This window comes from Artemia franciscana, chromosome 5 (assembly GCF_032884065.1).
Source record: "Artemia franciscana chromosome 5, ASM3288406v1, whole genome shotgun sequence".
NCBI lineage: Eukaryota > Metazoa > Arthropoda > Branchiopoda > Anostraca > Artemiidae > Artemia > Artemia franciscana.
This window is the reverse complement of record NC_088867.1, coordinates 22168536-22190377: the sequence shown is the minus strand read 5'-3', so window position 1 is coordinate 22190377 and position 21842 is coordinate 22168536. Positions and strand designations below refer to the sequence as shown.

The window sequence follows — 21842 nt, the reverse complement described above, 5'->3', positions numbered from 1 at the left end:
CTTTTTCTTAGGCGGCAACTCGGTCAAATACAAAAGGTATCAGTTTTCTTCGTCACTTCAACTAAACAAACACAAGAAGGTTGAGCTTAAGGGGTTTCTCACTCAAAATTACAATTAGGCGCAGGCTATCCTTAGCAATTTTTCTTGTAACTATTTATACAATATAATTTTTTAAATGTATTTCTTAACTGGCAGTTTAATGTCTGCACGCTACTTATTCTCTAGACCCTGAATTGCTCCTGAACAATCTGAGTGGTTAGTCCCTTGATGCAATTTATGCATTATCACACGCTCCGATTACAGCTGTATCTAGTTTTTTAAGGGGAATTTTTGACTTCGGAACACAACTATGTGAAGTGCTTGAAGGGACTGCAGCCATGAAGTATATATTATAGAAATAAGTTTCTGATTGTTGAATCGAAAATTTTTTGCTCTATTTTTTGGTACCCTACAACAACAATCTCAAGTATAGCAATCTAGAATGCAAACCCAAAACAGGTTAAATAATTATTTTGGAATAAAAAAATATTTATAATTTTTGGCTTTAAGATTTGATTAAATCAAAACATTCACCAATTTTTTTTATTTTTATTAACATAAAAACCGCCGAAATCACTAATTCAGGAACGTCAGGCAAACTCCAAATGTTTAGCATGGGAGGTATAGGAAGATTCCTTGAGAGTACGTCCTGCCTTAACATCTTTCCACATAGCGAAAATTTTGGATATGACTTAATTACAAAATTCTCTGTCCAATATCAGATTGCAATATGACAGGAGCACCAAATGTTAAAAATACCCAAAGAACGTGATGCGCAAATTCTTCCGCCCTCTTGTTTATTTCGCTAGAGATAAGGATCTGGTTTTTTTCCTCTCTTTTGGACATTCACCCGAGCAAATCTCTGATTGTCGAAAATAACCGGTAAGGGTACGAATGCATAAGAATGTAATGAAATATTTGATCTTTTACAGATGCATTTGGTGTTTGTTGACTTTAACCAGTGAAAGTCGACATTCACAATTTTTTGACATTTACGGTAACATAAATCTTAAAATCATAGAAAAGAGCCGTAATTTGGTTTGATTTTAGCGTTTGCTAAAGGCCCATTCACGATGAGGTTTTACTAATGCCGAGATTTTTTCTAGCCCTAATTTTAGATTTTTCAGACAATTTTCTGATTGGCTGATTCAAATTAGAAAATTTCATGTTTCATAACCTATGTTTCCTGAAAGTTTATTGCATTTGTTTGTTTTTTGGTACTCATCTATTATATAATAGACACTCGGGAAGTGACAAGAAACTGGCCAAGCAACTTCTTTATACCACACAATTAGCTATAGTTTGGTTGCAAAATAAATTGTAGCTATATTTTAAGTATTTAGTTTGTATTTGTGTTACGAGAGCAACACTTAGGTTTTGTCCCGTTTTTTTTTTCTATGCCGCCGATCTCGGCTTATTCCTGGAAACTGGTAAGGGTCTTTATTGAATGTTGAACTTAATAAACTATACATATACATACATACATACATTATATATATATATATATATATATATATATATATATATATATATATATATACATATAGACTAAAACTTTTACTTAAAGTCTTATCTAAATTGGCTACTATAATCAATATAATTGGCTACTTACTTGATATAGAACCAGGCGAAGAGGAGAACCAACGTGCTTCCCATAATAATATGACAAATATTGACAAAGTTGTCGAGCCTCAATAGACCAAAGAGTCGGGAAAAGAAAAAAAACATCAAAAGACCGCCATCAAAGCTACAGGAGTTTTTACAGGTTTGAATGTGTCTTTGATTTCGTTCTTCTTCTTAAATAGCATAAATGATTCTTCTATTTCCTGAAATTGGGACGAAAACTTTTACTTAAAGTCTTATCTAAATTGGTCTTGTAGCTAGTCTTAATTTACAGTTCAACCAGGATACTCCTGGGTGAATTTCCCTGAAGTAATGCTGCTAAAGCTGTTTTGAAAATATTTTGGTTTTGATGCGAGTTCTCTTTTATTCGTTGTTTCTCATTTCTTTTGCTGAGGACGGCCCTTGGCTACAGGGGTCGTGAAATCCCCAGAGGCATGTTTATTTGACCTTTCCAATACGTTGAAAAAAAATCCTTAAATTTTTAGAGAATGACATAGGGGAGGGGCACAGTGGTGACTGGGAGGGGGTCAAAATTAGCAATTTCAAAGCAAATGAGCCCCCCACCCCTTCCACCCAAAGGTTAGATTCTAACCTTTGTTAGAATGAGGAATCATTCTGAAGGTTATGACCCTTTTTGGTGTCATAACTTTTTTTTACTCCAAAGAACAAATTGTTTGAATATGGAGCGGTTAATATCAAAAGAAAAAAAGAAAATCGCCAGCAACAATATAAATTACAATTTCGGCTGTTAGAGCTCTACAAAATTACAAAGATTGAAACTTGACCCATATTTTCAAGGGGGCAAGAAAAGGGCTGCCAAAATTGAAACCCAAAACCTGACTAAGTCTTTTCAAATATAATTGGGAAATTTAGCCCTATGCAGAAATTTCAAGCTCCTATATACAAAAATATGGAATTTTGTATTTTTTTCTTAAAAGGGGATGCTTAAAGTTGAAAGTATACAATAATTGTTCGTGTATAGTAAGTGCTCTTCATAAATTGTTTTGATAAACATAGTTATGTATTTATTTTAATTTTCTCTATCTTGTACTCCGTCCTTGTGAACTATCCCTAGCTCTAAGAACAACAAGCAGTTTGCAAAAATACAAAGAAACAATATTTTATTGATTAAATTTATATTAAAATATAAAATGAAAAAATATTGTTGTATGTTGAGTGAGGAAGAGGTTCTTTGGCAGGAGCAGAGGCCACATAATTGCACAGCTTCAATGAGCAGTAAATTCGTTAGGTGAAGGATAAGCAAAAAATTGAAGCAAAATTGATTAAAAATTTTTTAAGGGTTCTATTTTTTTAGTAAAATATAAAAAGGGGAGCAAAAAAAATATACGTGAATTTTACTGAGATTTTATTTAACTTGAGGTTTAGAACCCTTGTTTTTTTTTATTTAAACTTTAAAATTATAAGAAACCAGTTCTGCTGCACTGTCTTTTTATGTAAATATAAGCGTCTATACACAAAAAGACGAATGTAACAGAGAACAGGCTTATACAGAGAAATTTACTGTCCGAAATTTACTGCCCAGCTACTTCATTATCTAGAAAAGAAAAGAAAAGTCAATCATTTGCAGACAATAGACAATAAATATTTCCGAACTAAAAAATTTATAAAAGGATAAATTTTGAATACTGGCTAAATAAATTACAAGAGCGAAAACCTCAAGACCATATGAAGAAAACCTTTTTTCTTCACATGTAATTATGCTTGCTATTAACAAATCCTTTTAGACTTTCCTGGAACATTTTGTGATATAGGAAAAGCACAGATACAAATGTGTTCCTTAAAACTGAATTAGTCAATACGAGATAAATGCTAAATGTGAAAATGAGCACTACCTAAGGGGGGCGGGGGTAGCATGGATTAGTTTTTGGCGGAAAAGAAATTTTCTGGGCAAAAACTTTCATGGGTAGATAAGGTGTGATTTAAAAAATTTACATCTTCTAAGAGCCCCATGGAGATAAAACCATCGAAAAGTGATGAAGAACTAATATATTATACAATATATATATATAAATATATATATATATATATATATATATATATATATATATATATATATATATATATATATATATATATATATATATATATGTAGCTAAGCGTATTTTACTTATTATCAATTCTGGTACCCCTTTTATTGAAATCCTTTGAAATCAAATTTAGTCAGGTCTTGGGGGATGGTGAGAAGGGTGCTGAACTGTATGAGAATCAAGAAGGTGTACTACGTGTAACAATGTCGTAAGAAAGACGCATTTGCACTATCAAGAACGGCTCAGGGGCGATTAAGGCCCAGCGGCCACGGGGCAAATGTTTAGAAACTAGAATTGATAACACATTGCGCATGCAACTGTTGTGTGACCATGGCCTTGAGGAAGTGAGGTCCAACCCACGAGGCAATCCAGATGTTACTGGTTTCCAATCAGTCAAAAACCGGTTCCAAATAAGACCCCAGTCATGGTCACAGTTGCGTTGCAGTGCTGTCCCAGACATTTTCGGGAGCTACCGCGTTGATATTGTCCAATTATTTTGGCTCTCAACATGTCAGACCAGGAATTAAACATGAAAGTAGACTAAAAGTAGACTAATATCATGATTGTCAAAATGGCTAGTATACAATAACTGAGCAGCTAGGGGTTTTAAGTTTAAACTTTAAGGAGAAGGTTGAGAAGAAAATCGAACTGAATCATAAGAATATATGTGCATCCAGGTAGTCAAAAGAGCACATCTCCAATATCTTAGTAATTTCTAAGGGTATTAAGTTGGAACCTTCAATCGTTGGTGAGGAGGGTGTCGAACAAAATCAAAGTATACTATATACACCTAAGTAGTCGAAAGGGCACGTCTGCAAAATATCAAGAGCTGCTAAGAGTATTTAGCAGACGCTTTCAGAGGATGCTGGGAGAGGATTCTAAACTAAATCGAAAGACACTATGTGCATCCATTTCGTCAAAATGATGAACCTATAATATAACAAGAATCGCTTAAAATTGATATAATATAACAAGAATTGCTTTCAGATAATTGTACAGATGGTACTGATCATAATCAAAACCCACTATGAGCATCAAAGTTGCCAAAAAGACATATTGACAGTATCTCAGGAAGTTCCATGGACCACAGTAGAAACTTTCAGGGAATAAACAAACATGGTACAACAAAGTCAAAAGCAACTGTGAACATAAAGGTAAAAAAAGGGCGCATTTATAATATTTCAGGAACAACTAACAGTATTAAGTAAAAATTTCGAGTGAATATCGAGAGGTATATTGAACTAATTCAGGAGACATTAAGTGCATTATGAATGTCAATATGGCATATATGCAATAACTCGGGAACATTTAAGAGTATTAAGTGGGAACTTTCACCGAAAGTTGAGAGAAATGTTAAACTAAATCAAAAAACACTCTGTCTTGAGGGAATGCCGATGGGGATATTGAACTAAATCGGTGAACTGTATGCGTCCAGGGTGTCAAAATGGTTCATCTGCAATACGCGGCTAAGATATTTGAAACTTTCTGTAAATATTGAAGGTGATGTTGAACTAAATCAAATGACACTATCTCCATCCAGGATATCAGAATGAGACGTCTTCAATAGTTCATATACGGTTAATGGTATAGATTAACGCCTTAAGCGACCTAGCTGAAACTGTGAAGGAATACTGGACGGAAAGGACAAGTAGATACTAAATTTTGATTTGTTGACCGAAGGGAGCTCATCAGCGACAAAGAATGTTTGAAAAAAAATATGGTTGTATTGATTCTTAGTTTGAAAGTGTGTGTTATAGTGTGTTATATTCTTAGTGTGATCTCTTTTTTTTTTTATCTCATTATAATTTCAGGCCGTGAAGACACCTCAATAAAAGTTTCAGAACCAAGGGAATCGCAACTGGAAACAAATCTTGACAGGGATTCTTCGTCTCTTTTTTTTTTTTTTTTTTTTTTTTTTACAACAAATTGGAACTATATTAGCTAATATACTAGCTCAAAATGCATAAATGTAAACAAACAAGCTATTAAAGCAAAATATAACACACACAAAAAAATTCCTACAACGAAGTGTTTGATCATTATTCGTCTATATCAAAGGTTGTAACAGTAGATACGACGGAACAGCTTCACCCCCCAAAAATTCTCAAAATTGTTCACATTTTTTAAAATACTAGTACCCGTACCCAACCATTTGTAGTTCTATAATATAGCTATTTTTAGAATTCCTAGCAAAATTTTGTCCAGAATATGAAGAGCAACCCAAAATCTTTTTGGTTTATTCATCAATAAAAAAAATATCAACAAAAGAAGTTTTTTAAAATAAGTACAGAACTAATTTAAACCAAAGGGGAGCAGAAGTAGCAAACAAAAGTCATGCTTAAAACGTAAATAAATCATTCTAAATAAACTAATGAAACCCTGTGACAGACCGTATTTCAAACAGTAGGTGGTGCAAATATCGTAGGTAAATACCGCTTTGTAGGGCTATAATGAGAGAAAGGTAGATATAGCTGGGGCACAAGCTGCGGATAAAGGATGACAGATTACCAAAAATTGTCCTTTTCAGCCAACTGTCTAGGGCTAAACAGAAAGAAGGTTGTCCGCAGTTGAGGTGGGAGGATGTCATAAAGAAAGATTTAAAGGGAATAGAAACTTCCTGGGAGGGTGTAAATAGGGAGACTCTGAATAAATTGGGATAGAGGAGCGTGCGTAGCTGTGTTGGACTCCAGTGGCTTGGTGCTGTGGTGAGTTCTTCATAGTAGTAGTAAAGAGAGTGGAGGGGTTTCCCCCTCCAACCAGGAGAAAGCGCTATCATTTCATATTCTTTTCAATTATTGTTAGTAACAAGATAATAATGAACCTAATCAAGGATACGTAATAATTCACAAAAAAACTTTTCAGTAAGGATCCCTGCTATCTACTTAATATTTATTTAGACTTTCATATATGTATTCATTCACTTTCATTTCATATCTATTTTTATTTATTTGTTACCAAGAGGATACCAAGGTCGTATCCACGGGGAGGGGGTAGGTGGTTGGGCTATATTCCAGAGAGCTCGAATCCACAGTAGAGCTCACTTTTTCATTAGCTATGAATTACTATCCTTGTGTTGAATTATCTTCGTGTACACACAAAACGTTAATTTGAGAAAGCCTTAGAGCAGCATCGCACGAATATGAAATATGACCATACAGAGAGAATAATTAATCATCCAAATGGTTAATGGAAAGACCGAATGAAAGATCGCCCAAACACGCTTAAGTCTATGCCTAGTAATCCAAATGACTGGCGAGCTTACGTTACGAGTGATTTAGTGCCCCGAATCCCAGTCAATTTTGTATCAAATGTTTTCTGTAAAGGGAAACTTACACCAATCCTGAAAAAAAACGAAAGCTAGCTAACATATGCACCTCGTATCATCCAATTGCTGTGTCTCCAGTTTTACGCAAGCTTCTAGAAATGCTTATATTGTCAAATGTTAGACACTGTTGCCAATTGCAAAACCACTAGTTTGGTTTTACGGTAGGGCTCAGCTGCGCTGATGCTCTATTCGCCCTTGGTGCTATTTTGTCTGGTTCTGAGGAAACGGGTGGTCCACTAGTTATTGGCTCTTTTGATGTGAGCCGGGCTTTTGACTCGTCGGTGCACACGCAGATCCTTCTAGAAGCGTATAAACAAGGGCTAAATTTGTGTATTGTCAGGGTATTGTATTATATGTAATAAATTTAGAGTGCAAATCAAAATGCTCTCAAATACGGTCGAATTCGCTGTTTTACCGAACCACATGAGAGTCAGGCAAGGCTCAGTTGTTTTTCCGAGTTTGTCAACAATAGTGTTTTGCCGGCGCAAGTCCGAGTAGCTACGTCTAGTGTTTCAAAGGAGATCAATGTTTCGTTGATGACGCACGCTGATGACTTGCTTAATTTAAACAGGTCGGCTGATCGACTTTCGAAGAATTTTCGGAATACAATTAATAGGGGATACGTAGGTTTTTCACTTAATATGTCAAATTTGCCGTCTAGTTTTTTAATGCTAAGCACTGCGAAGGAGAAATCCCATTTTGGTGATTCAGTTGTGAAGCCATCTGAGAGTATTACTTACCTTGGTTTACCAATCGTTCGAAGCCTCAACTCTACCGGGAAGCTGCTAGTGCGGCAAGTAGAAGTGAAAATCCGGATTGCGTATAGGTCAATTATTAGTAACAGACATCAGTTTTGCTGTAAGTATCTGGCCTTGCTGTATAATGCCGTTGCCCTTCCACATGTACTGTATATAGCACCTTTTTGGCAATATCTGTCGTCTGCTCTTTGTGTAAAAGTAAGAGTTCTGTTTTTTTTTCAATTCGCAAAGTTCCTTCTAAGACTTTTACCGTAGATGAGTAACTCTATATCATGCGCTATTATGGCGTATCCGATCCAATAGTCTGTGTTAACCATGTCGCCGAGAATTTCCTGAAAAACGCTAAGGGAAGAGCAAGCCATAGGCTAGCCATTCTGTGTCAGTAGTTTTACTACTGTACATAATGTGTAAATGCATTTGGAGATGTTCCATAGTGTGACTTTTCTTTTCTTTTCCCTTTTTTATACTCCTCTGTTTTTATTTCATGTAAAATCCTGGGCGGCAGTAAAATTACTTACTTACTTACTATCAGAGCCAAAAAGGAAACAATCCTCTGTTTGGGCGTATCTTTACATATATATATATATATATGTATATATATATATATATATATATATATATATATATATATATATATGTATACATATATAATATATATATATATATATATATATATATATATATATACATATATAATATATATATATAAATACTAGTTACGAAAAAGGACAAACAGTTTGGACTAATCGCTTTCTGCACCGTTTCTTTGATATTTCTTCTTTAATTTTTTTTTACTGATCAAATTTTCGGGAATCAGCTCAAATATCAATTCCTGAAACGCGGTAATTAATCCATTAAGTTCAGTCACTTACTTTAATTTTTTCCTGATATCTTGTCAATGGCGCCAATTCACAAAAATTAGGGGGATGGGGACAATATTATTTTGTTTTTAATTTTTCCCATGAATATACGAAAAAAGTATATTTTTCAATGACAATACCCAGAATCTATATATTTTAAAATCTAGATGGGAAGGGCACAAAAATCGGAAGAAAGGAAGGGGGGCACCCCTCCCCCCATAGAAGCCATTGAAACTTGTCACTCTTTATTCTGCATAACTTAGTAAGGACATCAGCAAAAATTGACGTGTACCATCACATATTACCTACCATCTGTCTGGAATTCTTGTTGGCTAAAATCCTCTCTGCACTCTTCGTATCTGTTCGGCTTTCCAAAATGGCTGATAACAGCTTACAGGCATTATTCTTCAATTTCAAAAGGTTGGTCTGATCTACAAGTTCACTAATATCGTCTGTTAAAAGGCCAACTACTATGTCTAAGCTGTTTGATTCATGCATTGCTATACAATTCTGATTCTCATGGGTTATTACGGGTCCCTGAAATTAAAAATAAATATTAGCATTAAAACAAAGAAAAAAAAAGTTAAGGTAAATAAAGAAAGAGAAACTGTCAAAAGACAAAACGAAACTTGAAAAATCACCCCCAAAAAAGTAGACAACTTAAACAAATCTTTCAAATTACAAATTTACTCAAATTTGCTTTTCATCCAGATTTGTCAAATTGCTCTGGCACAATACGAGAGGATTAAGATGTAGATATTTGATTTTCTTTATGTATTGACTTCCAGTGGAATGTTTTTTGGCTTCCTAACCTGTAAATTATTTACAAGGACGAAAATTTATAAGGGCGGTTCAAATTTATCTTAAAGAATCACTAGAAACCAGAGAACAAAGAAAAATTATTAGATATAAACCAAAATAAATCGTTGAGAACGTCATAATAATGTGAGCGTGTTTTGTTGCCAACATTAATATCAAAGGAATAAAACATCGCAGAATGTAGTATTTGATTTAGTTCGAATGCCTGAATCTTTCCTGAGATTTTATGTTTATTTTGTGCTATATCAGTGGACACTATGGATCTAAAAGAGTTTTATTTGTAGAATGATATCTTAAAAAAAATCAAACATTAATAGATAAAGACAATTGGTTTCAGTAATACTACCTCGTTCATACGAAAGGGGAAGGCACAACACAAAAAAGTAGCCTGCCCCAAAAATGACAACAACCACTTCCTAATTTTTAAGCAAGATGATCCTATCTATTACATATGATTTCACATTCAATTCTATACATTTTTCAAGTGAATTTTGCATACTTTTTTGACAAAGAAAAGTAGAAATTACACAATTGACTAATAAGCCATATGACTTGTGCAAAGATTTCTAAACTACAAAATAGAACACACTGCACTAGAGTCCCAAAATAATAATAAATGGCCACATGACGCAGGCTATCTTGCTCAAGTCGGTCTGCAGTTCTTAAAAATTATACACTGCAGAATTACTACTACAAACTACTACTACAACTACCACTACAATCGCTAAAAGTACTACTTCTGTAGCGAGTACTAATTGGGCTGCGGATATTGAAATAAACATCTGAGGAAACGTTAAGGAGAAATTTGAACTAAATCAAAACTTCACCTACTACTGTCACTACTGCTACTAATGGAACACTAACACTGCAATTTCTTCTCCTACTGCCACCGCAACTACTGTCATACTAATGCTGTTAAGGACAAGTCTATGAAGGTAAGATTTGATAAAATATTGATAAAAAATTCAAACTAACAAAAGACACTAAGTACAATTAGATTGTCAAAAGAACTGAATAATTTCGGGCATCAAGGCATGGCTAATTGTAGAAAAGGCCAATAAAGAGACAAAAAAAAGAGCAACAAAAAAAACTATCCAATAGAACAGATTCTTAGTTAATGAATAACTAAAAGAATGCATTACAACTAAGTCATATTTAATGCATAACTAATAGAATTATACAGCTAATAAAATTAAGAGAAATAGTATCAAAACCATGCAATATTATACATCCAGGCAAGAAATAAGCCAAAAAATAAATCTTTAAGTTATCTGACAGAATTATGTGAGGCTTTCAAGTGTTTGGTTGATCAGGAATAAGGTCTGCTTTCTTATACCCTGTGCAAGGTCAGGGCTACAAGTTGTACAGCTATACAGTCAAAAAAAACTAGAGTCTCTGATACAAGGTTGTAATTGTTTTTAGTATTTTGGGTCCTCAAAAAGTTCTGTAAGAAAAAAAAATTACAAAATTACATTTAAAATACAAAAATGTTAAATTTTGGATCAGTTCCAAAGCTTTGTTTTCAGAAGATTAGTTAAAACACACCAAACCATCTTTCAGAAAAAGCACAATAAGTGCAGTGGTTTTGGACATAATGATAAAAGAGTAAAACAAACAAAGTAGAGCAAACAAAAATAAATACAAGCATAAAAAAAGAAAATGAATCAAAGAAACATTCCTGCCTTGCCCCAAGAGTTTTCCAAATTGACGCCCCAGGAAACACACAGAGATGGATGGCAAGTTGCAGATGCATGCACACACACACAAAAACAAAGGAACATACAGATACAGTAATATCCATACATATGGGGTTGGAACCAAATAATTTAAGAGGCTGAGTACATACATCACACAAAATACAAATATACATCAAAACAAGGTAGCAAAAAAGAGGAAAAGGCACAAGCTGCTGAAAATTAGGTAAAAGTTAATACAAAAACACACAGAGAAAGATGGCAAATCATTGATGTATGCTCACATACAAAGAAAAAGTAAAGCCCACACACATAAGTGGACATGCAGATCAGATCCATATGCTTACAAAAGGATGAGTTCAAATATCTAATAAACAGGAGCAACTGGAAAACACAAATTTGATATGAAAAGATAAACAGCTGAACTTGTGACAATATGCTGAGTAAGCAAAGAAAAATAGGTTAAATATGGTTAAGAGCGAAAATATTCATAATTGATAATGTCAGTTGTAACTGTCACAAAGGAGTTGTAGGCTACATATCCCAAAATGCTGAATAATGAACAAATATTGTGAAAATTAGCCTTAAAATAGCATGGAGAGCAAAATATTAATAGTTGAAAATGCAGGTTGGAATCCTCACAAAGGAGTAGCAAATTTTCCAAAATGATACAGGTGTAAAAAAGGGATGAATACAGCTAATATGATGATTAAACAAGATAAAAAGGACTGAGCTCATAATAAACAGAAAAAAAAATAGCTAGGGAAAAATAGAAAAAAACATTCATGCTTGAATTAATTTATTAGGGAAAAAAGAGAAAAAGTATTCATACTTGAAGATCTTGGTTGTGATTAAATAAAAAGCTTAGCCAATAATGCTAATTACATATAGAGCTGATTACAATTGTGACATCATACAAAAAGTCTATTTTCAATTTACTGTTGGAATTAATTGTCCCTAAAACTTTTATAAATTTAAACTTGCCTCATTGGCTGCCCAGACACAAATTCATAGTGTGTAGCATTCATTTAGTCAAATGCTTCTATTTCTTTCATGAAGTCATAAAATGGTCATGATTCCAAGATAATAGGATAAGGTTAAGTTTACTCTCTTTTAACTGATTATATATTCAAAACTCTAAATAAAGATTTGACAATTAAATATGATACCACTTGTAGCAAAAAATACAACACATTATAAAATCTGAGATGACACAAAAGCACATTTTTGGAAAATATATGATACACTCCTTAAAAAAATTGGCAGCCCTGAATAAAGCTTGATGCCTTTTCTTATGCTCTTATGAATATAATAATTGCCTCTAACTGAAATTCAAATTTAATCAATTTTTATCCTAACCTAACATTATTATAAATAATTTTAGCACTGAGAAAATGTAGCATTATTTGTTCAAAAATGATGGAAAAATGATGCTGAGAAAATATAGTATTATTTTGTGGAAATTGAGTGATATGTTATACTTTAACTAAAATTTGTCATTTTTAAGAGATCAAGAAGAGCTTCAATTTGAATTTGTGTTAATAGAAAAAAGTAAACAGCATGCAGTTTACCAAAGCTGTATGCATAAGCAGCAATTCCCATTTTTAGGAGTATAGGAGGGGTATCCCACCTTGGACAAGATTACTAATTTCCAGAGATGTCTTTCCTTCAGAATAATCCATCTGGCTTAAAAAGGCACCAACAAATATGACAAAAATACTAGATTGAAGCTGGTTGAGTGGCTTACTAATTGAGTAAATAGCTTAGCCAATAATGCTGATTCCATATAGAGCTGATTACAATTATGATGTCATACAAAGTCTATTTTCAATTAACTGTTGGAATTGATTGTCCCTAAAACTTTTATAAATTTAAACTTGCCTCATTGGCTGCCCAGACACAAATTCATAGTGTGCAACATTAATTTAGTCAAATGTTTCTATTTCTTCCATGAAGTCATAAAATGGTTATGATCCCAAGATAATAGGATAAGGTTAAGTTTACTCCTTTTTTGAACTGATTTGGAAAAGATTGTATGTTCAAAACTCTAAATAAAGATTTGACAATTAAATATGATACCAATTGTAGCAAAAAAATATGACACATTATGAAATCTGAGATGACACAAAAAGCACATTTTTGAAAAAAATATGACATACTCCTTAAAAATTTTTTAGCAGCCCTGCATAATAAGAGCTCAAAAAGAGCTTAAATTTGAATTTGTGGTAGAAGCAATTATTATTTTAGTAAAAAACATCAAAAAGGCATCAAGTGGTGTATTTGCTTTATTGGTAAGTCAGTTATATGAACTGTCATAATTTTTAGAAAATTTATCATTTTTAAGAGCTCAACAAGTGCTTAAATCTCAATTTAAGGTAGAAGCAATTTATTTTATTCATAAAGAGCATAAAAAAGGAATCAAGTGATATATTCACTTTATAGGAAAGCCAATTGAACTGCTTTAATTGGCTTCAAGAAAAAAGTATTTTTAGAAATTTCAACTATTTATTCTATGGCCTTTGTGATACAGGGGTCATTCTTAAGGAATTAGGACAAAATATAAGCTTTAGCATAAAGAGCAAGGTATTGACAAGTGGGCAAACCCCCTCATATATGTAATAAAAACATATGAATATAGAAGTTTGTTATGTAAGCTATTTTGTAAGTTACCTATATCTTTCACTAATGAAAATGTTTGTAAAAAACTAAAAGTTCTGGTTGCCTTTTATTTAACCAAAAAAATTAGAAGGCAATTGGGCCTCCTACTGTGCTCCTTATTTCTCCAAATTGTTTGATCAAAACTATGAGAAAGCCATTTAGCCAAAAAATATGCAAATTTCCTTTTAATTATTCATTTGCAGAGAGCTGAAATCAAAACATGAATTAACTAAAAAATGTTCAGTAATTAAATAAAAAAACAAGTTTTTTAACTGAAAGCAGGGAGCAACATCAAAACTTAAAACAAACAGAAATTGCTCTGTACATGAAAGGGGCTGTTCCCTCCTCAATGCCTTGCTCTTTATGCAAAAGTTTTTACAGTTTTAAAAAGTTGAGTTGAGAGAAAGAGTCAAACTTTAGCCCAAAGAGCCGGGTGTGGAGGAGGGAACAGCCCCTTTCATATGCAGAGTAATTTCTGTTTGTTTTAAGTTTTGATGTTGCTCCTTACTTTCAGTAAAAAATTTTTTTTTTATTTAATCCACAAAATAATACTACATTTTCTCAGTGCCATCTTTTCCGTCATTTTTGAAAATATTATGCTATATTTTGCCAATATTAATAACATTTATAATAAGGTTTGTTTAGATTTGGTTAAAGTAGCCTACTTGAAATTAGAATTTACAATAGAAGCAATTACTATACATGTAAAGAACATAACAAAGGTATTGAGTGCTATTTTCACTTTGTTTGTAGGCCAGTTGTATGAACAGCTATAATTTTACCAATAACTATTTTAAGTAACTTGGTGGTAATATCTGACTAGCTAGAAAATAATATCTTTTAGGTGTATCATAAACATCAAAATAGTTTGATAATGCTATATCTTAGCTTCTCTAATATATATCTAACTAGGCAGTTAATAAATTTTCTAAGCAAACTATTCATAATATACAAATAATTATTTCAGTTTGACATTGCAGAGATAGGCTATCTACCTAGGTGGATAGAACTTTGACCTAAAATGTCTTTTATTATCCCACTAGCCTACTTTTGTCCTTGTTCTAATCTAGGTAGGCTATATTTTTTTTGAAGTATTTTGTTCTGAAAATGTTCTGCATTTTGATCTGAACAAATTATACTTTCTTCTTTACAATTATTTTGGTTCAAAGCAATTCTCAAACCCCTTTCCCATTGAAAGTTGTCTTTTATATATATTTTTGTTCTAGCATTGCTCCTTCTGTAAAACCACTATTATCGACCTTCAACTATTCTGATTATTTCGAAACACAATAATTATAAATGATATACTTACAAAAAAAAATGATTAGCCTAATATGGAAAAATGAAATTAAGTTGTAGCCTATCTTCCCCCTAATTTTCCTATTTGAAGAAATGAAGAAATTCCTGTGCCAAACCGTAAAATAAACAGCCGAAAATTAAGCCAAATGCTATAGAAACAAGTGGAAGGCAGAATACAAATTTCTATCCTAAATATTAGAAACTAAGAATCTGAAACTTTCATCTTGATTTTCTAAGCCACGATTTTATCTGCGAGTAGATCAAAAAGATGTTAGCAAGACTTATTCCTGACCCATTATCACTTACAGATTGAAAACCGTCGGGAAGCCAAAAGAAGACTTCAGAAGGCTTGACATTAAATTAGACGCCAACTGAGTGATATTAAATATCAATCTGTATTCCTAAACTAAAGTAGTTCAAACAATGAAACACTTAATTCTAAAAACAAAGTGTTTTTAATATTTTAAAGGTTGAGTAGCCAAAGTGTAAAAAGCAAAGAAACTAGTATTAGCATATTACTAAAAACATTATTAATCTTAAATGTGCGTCTATTATCAAAGGACAAAATTATTAAATATGATAGGATATCGATCACTATCTTATTTTCCATATTGCTTATCAATCCTATGAGAACGATCATCACCTCTTAAAAAGTAAATCCCCCAATTGATTATCAAAGGAAGGAGGGGAAGGGTGCTCTCAAATTCGCAGTATTACTTTTTTTTAACCTACATTTGTGTATGATATTTTGCACAATATTTTTCCTCATTAGCGTTCAAACAACTTCAATTTAAGAAAGGTCTGCATTGGAAGTATGGGAAAACGTAGGACAAGGAGAAAACGAGGCAGTTTACAGCCAGATGAAAAAAAAGAATGAAATTTCAAAAATAAAAGTAAGTTTTCCCATAGGCCGTGTCTTCAACAAAGTTTTTCAGGCAATGATGTCCTTTTTGTTTTTTTCGAGGCAACTGCAAAGAAAATGCATGAAATAATTATAGTGTTTAAAATACCGATACGTTTATGCTCCCGCGGATGACTTGTTGTGTTCACGTTTCTGATTCAGTTTTTTTGCGTGTGTTTCTGACTCTAGGCGTTTGTGCCTGAATTTGTGTTTTTGTCTCTCTGCCTTTTTTTATGTGTTCCTTTGCCATACTCTGTGTGTTTGTGTGGTGTAGATTTTGTTTCTCACTGTGTGTTCTGTGTTTTTGTGTGTGTGTGTGTCTTTATCCCTCTCAGTGCATTTGTGTGACTCTATTTGAGGCTTTGTGGGTGTTTATGTATTTCTTTCTCTCTCACTCTCTTTCCCTCCCTCTCTCTATGTCTGTTTCAGCATTTGTTTGCCTGTCTCCGTTTTCCTGTTTGTCTGACTGTGCGTTCATGTGTTTTTTTATCTCGCGCTCTCTCTCCGTGCCCGCGGTCTAACCGTCATTTTGCCTGTCTTCGTTTGCCTGATTTTGTTTGCTTTTGTGTGTATTCTTTTCTCTCTCCCTCTCTCTTTTTTTTCTCAGCCTGTGCGTCTGACAGTCTGTTTGCTTCTCTCTGTGTTCCTGTGTTTCTGACTTTGGGTATTTGTGTATGTTTTTATATATTTCTATCTCTTTGTGTGTGTTCTTGGGTCTGACCGTTTGTTTGCCGGTCTCAGCGTGTGGAATTTGGAAAATCCTGCCCTTCTCTTTCCCACCTTGTTAAAAAACCATATTAACCTATCCCAGACTCTAGTAGATTCCCAATGCACCTGGTACTTGTAACTTTGTTTCTTTAAATTTCTTTTTTTGAGGATCCAACTTTTGAAAAAAAGTTCTAAACGTTGTAGTTGTTAACAAACCCTAAAAATAATAGAAACATAACAAAAGAATGCAATGAAATATTATTATTTAAACAATGACATGTAGAATGTCATCACAAAACATGAATACCTCGAATTAATTCCAAAAAATAGTTCATTGTCTTCTCTCTTGACATGACACTTATTCAAATTTGAGGGCATAAACAACTTTTAATAATCTCACCGTACATTTCATCATTGATATTATTGGGTTCATTGACAGTATCTATTGGTAAACAATAGACGGTACTAGTAAAATTTGCTGGTGCTTTGTTTCTCATCAATTCAGCTCTATATTACACCAGCTTTGCCTGAAAAACTTTATTGAAGACACGGCTCAATGTGAAAATTGCCTTTGCTTTTGAAATTTATTCTGCTTTTCAACTGGCTGCAAACTACCACGTTTTCTTATGTTTTCTCATGCTGTCGATAAATGAGTTTCTTTAATTGAAATTGCTGGAACTCAAATAAGGAGAAATAATATGTAAAAATATCGTACAGATATGTAAGTTTCTGAACCGTCTCTATTTGACAATACGGGAGAATAAGGACACGGAAAAAAAAACGAAGCTATCCACAGCAAAAAAGAAAATAATAATTTTGCAAAAAAAAAATCTTATTTGAGCTATGATTTCAATGAGGCTTTTTCAGGAAAAGACTTCGCGCTTCTGATTTTTTTTTTTTTTTTTTTTTTTTTGCAACTAAGCGGATTTGAAAATTGTTTCCACTCAACCAATTTTGCCTAAGAAAGCTGTAATAAAGAAAGGTCAGTATTTGGAATTCTAATTTTTTTTTATTTTGTTGTCCTGTTGCCTTGCATTGTCTTGCTTTGCCTGCTTGGTCTCCGAACTTATTTAAGAAAACGCTCTAGTATGTTAATTTAAAAATCTAACCCAAAATACTACTCTAACCTTATTATAAACTATATAGGATTAATCAAAATATAGCTCATGCTTTATATAAAAAGTAACAAAACCGGGACTTTAGGTTTCCCCCCTCTAACTCCCCCCAATGTCATCAGATCCGGTCGGGACTTAAAATAAGAGCTCTGAGACACAATATCATTCCAAACATCAAATTTCATTAAGATCCAATTACCCTTTCATAAGTTAAAAATACTTCATTTTTTCTATTTTTGGCGAACTAACCGGCCCTCCACCCCCCCCCCCCCCCAGATGGTTAAATCTTGAAAACGACGCTTGCCAAATTTCATCGTCCTAGCTTACCTGGAAGTGCCTAAAGTAGCGAAACCGGGACTTTAGGTTTCCCCCCTCCAACTCCCCCCAATGTCATCAGATCTGGTCGGGATTTAAAATAAGAGCTCTGAGACACAATATCATTCAAAGCATCAAATTTCATTAAGATCCAATCACCCGCTCATAAGTTAAAAATACTTCATTTTTTCTATTTTTGGCGAATTAACCGGCCCCCCACTCCCCCCCAGATGGTCAAATCGGGAAAACGACTATTTCTAATTTAATCTGGTCCGGTCCCTGATACGCTTGGCAAATTTCATCGTCCTAGCTTACCTGGAAGTGCCTAAAGTAGCAAAACCGGGACCGACAGACAGACAGACCGACATAATTGGCGATTGCTATATGTCACTTGGTTAATACCAAGTGCCATAACAAGTAAATTCGATAAGGACTATTGACAATGCCCTAATGCCAATTTCCATCAAAACGAACCTGAGCTGAATTGGAGTTTAGCAACAAAATATTTTGTATACAAAGCATGAGCTATATTTTGATTAAACCTATATAGTTTCTAATAAGGTTAGAGTAGTATTTTGGGTTAGATTTTTAAAGTAACATACTAGAGCGTTTTCTTAAATAAGTTCGGAGACCAATCAGGCAAAGCAAGACAATGCAAGGCAACAGGACAAGAAAAAAAAAAAAAAAAAATAGAATTCCAAGTACTGACCTTTCTTTATTATAGCTTTCTTAGGCAAAATTGGTTGAGTGGAAACAATTTTCAAATCCGCTTAGTTGCTAAAAAAAAAAAAAAAAAAAAAAAAAAAAAAAAAAAAAAAAAAAAAAAAAAAAATCAGATGCGCGAAGTCTTCCTGAAAAAGCCTCATTGAAATCATAGCTCAAATAAGATTTTTCTTTTGCAAAATTATTATTTTCTTATTTGCTGTGGATAGCTTCATTTTTTTTTCCCTGTCCTTATTCTCCCGTATTGTCAAATAGAGACGGTTCAGAAACTTACATATCTGTACGATATTTTTACATATTATTTCTCCTTATTTGAGTTCTAGCAATTTCAATTAAAGAAACTCATTTATCGACAGCATGAGAAAACATAAGAAAACATGGTAGTTTGCAGCCAGTTGAAAAGCAGAATAAATTTCAAAAGCAAAGGCAATTTTCACATTCAGCCGTGTCTTCAATAAAGATTTTCAGGCAAAGCTGGTGTACTTTTTTAATTTTTCAGGGCAACTACAATGAAAAGGCCTTAACTAATTATGGTGTTTGAAATGGAAAAAGGAAAAACTATGAACTTGTATAAAGCTAATAGATTGGTATTATGTGAATTTTTTTTAGGTAATTGGGGGACCACTGTTAGTTGATGGGTTGAAAATTGAAATTTGGATTGAATCAAATTTTGAATGTGGGTATATTAGTTTCACGTCTACTGGACTACCCTTCTAAAGAGCTTTTTGTCAGGCACTTGACAAGATCAGAAGAGTATTATATTGTAATGTATACTGAAAATACTTAGTTCAGTAAAAAAAAAGAAAAAAAAAAAAAAAAGAAAAAAAAAAAAAGAAGCAAGCAAGCAAGTTCTATGGACCTATCAAGATAGAGCGGTGGTAGGCCTTAAACAATTTTGTCAAAGATTGAGCAAAGCACTAGGTATTAGTCAAGGGCCCTGTTGCTATATCAAGCATTGTTAACATTAAAGAGCTACAAAAAGAAAGTGGAACAAATCTTGAATTGGCTCTCACTACGTTTGTTACTAAAAAGAACCCGTCCATCAGCAATATGGACACCCCGCCTGAGATATTGAAACAACATGCACGATTCGTAAGGTATTCAACTTATGGCGTGCTGACGCCTTCCTCCCCCTACGGCAAAATAAAGTTTAACATTCTATTTTTCACTGATTTTATTTTCTTTGGCCAAATTGAATGGAAATTTGGCCAAAAATGGCCAAATTGAATGGAACTACAATTAGTGTTACAAGGATTGCAGACAGGCAGATACACAGAAGAAATGTCTCAGCCGAAAGCACAGAACAATTTTAAAGAATTAACTTATTCATCTTCTGGATTGAAAGTATAAAACTTTATAGAAGAACTTCTCTTAAAGCACAAGAATATTTTAAAAGGGTTTCACTGTTTGCTTCACACTTATCCATAGAAGAGTGAAGAAAGTAAAGAGATGAAAGAGCCATTTTTGAAGTTGATCGAAATTTATGAAGAAGATTTGGAAAACAACACCTTAAACATTTGATGGCGGAAAGAAAAATTTGGCAAAAATTTCTCTAACGGAACAAGGCACACCATGTCAATGCAACTGATTTTCTAAATATTTGTGGCAAAGCAATCTCTCCGAACATCCATATCTTGCTTAATATTTTAATCACTATACCTGTATCGACCAGCACAACAGAGCGCTCCTTTTACACTTCGGAGAATCAAGACATACCTAAGAAACGTGACGTCTGAAAGTAGGCTAAATGGCTTTGCCAATCTCAATGTCCACAGGGAAATTCTAGTTGACACAGACAGTGTATATATCCATACTGACGAAGACTCAATTTTGTTTTGTAAGACAGCTAATATAGGAAGATTGTGTCAGAATAAAACATAAAATCGTATTTAATCTGCTGGGTTTTATCAATTATTCTTATAGTCCCTACTCGAAACTTGCATCCAAAGAGCTAAAATAAACTTTAAGTAATGCCTTAAATTACCGGTTTTTCTAAGGATTTTTGAAGTTTTTTGTTGATTAGCCCGCACTAGACATCACCACCCTTACTTACGGCAACTTACGTTCATTCTAAGCTTGCTTTCATTCACTCTTTTCATTTTTCTTCATTTTAAGTTTCCTTCTCTTATGGATTTCTGCTTGATTTATCAAAATTATTTTGCTCAAACTAAGAGTTTATGCAAAATATTTTGGATTTTACTTTTTGGTTCTCGTTTGGTTTGAACTTTTTGCTTTTTATGCAAAACTCCCTGTTTTCAATAATATAATTCAAAAGAGGCCATTAACCATTTTTATTTAAAGGGCAGGTGATAATCTTGTCAACAGAAAAAAAATCGGCTTATGTAATTTAAAATGCATTATGGTGCAAATATTAAATATTAGTGGAGAACACTTTCTTTTTGATTTTTTCAACTTTTATCATGACCACATTTATGGACAAGCAGGGCTTTGCCGTATGCAAGGTGCAATACATTAAAACAGATTGGACTAATTGATGCATTTTCGCGAAAGAAAAGACACAATTTTAGAGATCAGAGCGGGCATAAGTCGAATCCTCTAAGTTAACAATCTTAAACCAAACAGACTAAATTGAATGAAGAAATCCAGCACAAAAAGAAACGGAAAAGGTCATTAATATGAGTTGTGCAACCCTCATTTAACTCCCCAAAACAATTAGTAGCATTGCCTCCTCTTCAATGAATACGCAATATATTTTCAATTGAAATTATTCTTTACCCGATGGTCAATATATTTGAAAGAATGAATTATTTTAGTCATTTTATGATTATTATTACTTCGCCATTAGTAAGCATATAGATACAGTAAACCCTGGCATTGGGGTTTTTGGACAAGCAAGATCCCCTTTCCTACTTTTATTAGGTTCACTCTATACATAAAAAAGTCCTAGCTACATTTTTTAAGTTTAGCATTAATCCGCAAATATAAAATGGCGGGCC

At 33.3% G+C, this 21842-nt stretch overlaps 1 long non-coding RNA gene across 2 annotated transcripts in view; it reads right to left on the bottom strand.

The window, feature by feature from the left end:
* Positions 1–2766: 2766 nt before the first annotated feature.
* Positions 2767–21842, bottom strand: part of LOC136027110 (uncharacterized) — a 31119-nt gene continuing 12043 nt past the window's right edge. Inside the window, exons 1-3 of one of the 2 annotated variants that reach the window (XR_010617502.1) lie at positions 15137–15198; positions 8963–9190; positions 2767–3217 (exon numbers count right to left, since the gene is read on the bottom strand). This is a non-coding gene — a long non-coding RNA (uncharacterized LOC136027110). Of the gene's footprint in view, positions 3218–8962; positions 9191–15136; positions 15199–21842 lie in introns of those variants that run through there. The other variant, XR_010617503.1, reaches the window with a different exon arrangement.